Source organism: Xiphophorus couchianus, chromosome 17 (assembly GCF_001444195.1).
Source record: "Xiphophorus couchianus chromosome 17, X_couchianus-1.0, whole genome shotgun sequence".
Lineage (NCBI taxonomy): Eukaryota > Metazoa > Chordata > Actinopteri > Cyprinodontiformes > Poeciliidae > Xiphophorus > Xiphophorus couchianus.
This window is the reverse complement of record NC_040244.1, coordinates 1,792,907-1,796,288: the sequence shown is the minus strand read 5'-3', so window position 1 is coordinate 1,796,288 and position 3,382 is coordinate 1,792,907.

The window sequence follows — 3,382 nt, the reverse complement described above, 5'->3', positions numbered from 1 at the left end:
TACCCATGGAGCCCGGCCGGGCTCAGCCCGAAGAGGAAACATGGGCCCCCCCTCCCATGGGCCCACCACCCGTGGGAGGGGCCAAAGGGGTCGGGTGCACTGTGTGATGGGTGGCGGCCAAGGGAGGGGACCCTGGCGGTCCGATCCTCGGTTGCAGAAACTGGCTCTTGGGACGTGGAATGTCACCTCTCTGGTGGGGAAGGAGCCGGAGCTAGTGCGTGAGGTCGAGAGGTTCCGGCTAGAAATAGTCGGTCTCACCTCGACGCATGGCTCTGGTTCTGGAACCAGTCTCCTTGAGAGGGGCTGGACATACTTCCACTCTGGAGTTGCCCAGGGAGAGAGACGTCGGGCAGGAGTGGGCATACTTGTTGCTCCCCATCTCGGCGCCTGTACGTTGGGGTTTACCCCGGTGAACGAGAGTTGGACTCCGCCAGGGCTGCCCTTTGTCACCGATTCTGTTCATCACTTTCATGGACAGAATTTCTAGGCGCAGCCAAGGTGTTGAGGGGATCCGATTTGGTGGCCTCAGGATCTCATCTCTGCTTTTCGCAGACGATGTGGTCCTTTTGGCTTCATCAGATCGTGATCTGCAGCTCTCGCTGGATCGGTTCGCAGCCGAGTGTGAAGCGGCCGGGATGGGGATCAGTGCCTCCAAATCCGAGGCCATGGTCTTGAGCCGGAAAAGGGTAGAGTGCCTTCTCCGGGTCAGGGGGGGTGTCCTGCCCCAAGTGAAGGAGTTTAAGTATCTCGGGATCTTGTTCACGAATGGGGGAAGAAGGGAGCGGGAGATCGACAGGCGGATTGGCGCAGCGTCTGCTGTCAAGCGGGCGCTGTACCGGTCCGTCGTGGTGAAGAGAGAGCTGAGCCAAAAAGCGAAGCTCTCGATTTACCGGTCGATCTACGTTCCCACCCTCATCTATGGTCATGAGCTTTGGGTCATGACCGAAAGAACGAGATCGCGGATACAAGCGGCCGAAATGGGTTTTCTCCATAGGGTGGCTGGGCTCTCCCTTAGAGATAGGGTGAGAAGCTCAGTCATCCGGGAGGGACTCAGAGTAGAGCCGCTGCTCCTTCACATCGAGAGGAGCCAGTTGAGGTGGCTTGGGCATCTGGTCAGGATGCCTCCTGGACGCCTCCCTGGTGAGGTGTTCCGGGCACGTCCCACCGGGAGGAGGCCCCGGGGAAGACCCAGGACACGCTGGAGGGACTATGTCTCTCGGCTGGCCTGGGAACGCCTCGGGATTCCCCCGGAGGAGCTGGAAGAAGTGGCTGGGGAGAGGGAAGTCTGGGCCTCCCTTCTGAAGCTGCTACCCCCGCGACCCGACCTCGGATAAGCGGAAGAAGATGGATGGATGGATGGATAAAATTCTGATTGATTTGATGAAACACAGAAAGTATTCACACCCTTCAACCTTCCCATGTTTCCTTTGTTTAAACTCTCAGAGATTTTAGTGAGACTTTATGAGGCACAGCGAAAATCATTCCAGGGAAATCTGAAAAGTGTGGCATGCATTTTAGTCGGACACCCTTAAATGAAGTTATGAATCAGGGTTTGGTTTTAGACAACACCCTTCATTCTTCGCTGATGACAGAATGCCTAGTTAGTTCTGAACATGAATATTGATATTTGGGTTCGGTGGAGAACAGAAGCACGTGTCCGCCTGCGCGCTCTGGAGGCTAATCCTCTTCCCGCGCGCCCGGAAAAGCTCCTTCTTGTGCAGATTAAACGGAGCCACGCTTCGGCCATCTGTTCCTGCAGAACCGGCAGCTTCCTCTGCTGGTTCTGGACGGGTCCAGGCCACGCAAAGAAACTCCCAGCCGGAGGAAATCATTCAGCTGGAGCTAAAAACACATCTATTTATTTAAAATAAAAACATTTAGATTATTAAAAATAGGTTATAATCTTTCCAGCGTCATTTATTTATTTTATTTATCCATCTGTCTGTCGGCTGAACTTTATTCAGTTTCTGTTCCTTAAACTCTGTCAATCATTTAACTGGGATTTTGTTGGGAAACACATTAAAATCATAATCTCTCTGTTTCATAATCATTTCCAAAGGTCAAACTTCCAGAGAGGAACTGATTTATTTTTATTCATATTTAAATTTCCCATCAGACCTGCAGCAGCTTCCTGGTGGATCAACATCTTTACAAAGTCACATTTTTCATCGGTGAAAATTACAAGTTTGGTTTAATGATTGTTTATAGTTTAGCAAAGAGCCTCGTGAAGGAAGAAGATGCAGCGTGGAGCCACAAGGGGGCGCTGTGGGCCGCGAATACTGGAAACACTGAAGGTGTAAAGAGAAAAAGTGAGATTTAAGAAAAAACAATAATAATAACACAAAGAAAAAAATATTGAAATAAAACCATTTGAATTACCTGGAGAAAAAATAAACCAGTAAAGAGTTGAGGGAGAAAAATGACTGACATGTTGATTCTCTGACTGCTAAATAAAATGATTTGTTTTATGAGATTATCAATAGTTTAATCATAACTGATAAAAACAATAAACTGAACATTAATTAATGAGACAAAAACAAATGGATGCATGAAATAAATGATCAATAAAATGTGGCTTCAAATAAAACAACAAAGAAACAAGATGTGGAAAAAAAACAACTTTTAAAATGATAAAATACAAAATGAAACATGGAAATTATGAAGAAAACAAACTGGAGGAGATTCATGGTCAACAGACTGAATGGATCCAGATCAAAGCTTCAAACTAAATATGATAAAAAAGAAGAAGAAGAATCCAAACTGGATTATTTTAATCTGGTTCAAAGAATCAGAAACACAAAACAAAACAAGGCGGTTCTGATGATTAATGAATGTCTGGATTTAAAAATCATCTGTTATGAAAATATGGAACCAAAAGAACAAAATATCAGGTAAAATAAACCGAGACTCAGTAAATAGGTGATCGATTAATCTCACAACAAAATATCATTTTACAAGAAAAACAGATTAAAATAATCGATCAGATTCACCAATCAGATCCTAAAACTGATCAGAATGGAAAGAATCTTTTGGTTCTGATTCAGTCCTTATGAACAAGCATGTGGCGACAGTGGACAGGATACCTCAACCAGAACCAGAACCAGAACCCAGCGGCCATCTGAGATCAGACAGAACCACGAAGTGACAGGAAACGGGTCAGAGAACAGATGATGACCCGGGTATGGAGAGAATAAAGAAACAGAGAAACACTAATAAATAAATAAATAAATAATAAAGTTTTTATTGTATGTTTATCTAACAGATGTATTAATGTAGAATGGCTTTTAAACAAATATACTGACTCAGTAATAAAATAAATACTGAATTAAGTTGTTGAAACGAATTGATTAATCAACATTAAACTATAAAATAAAACCAAAGT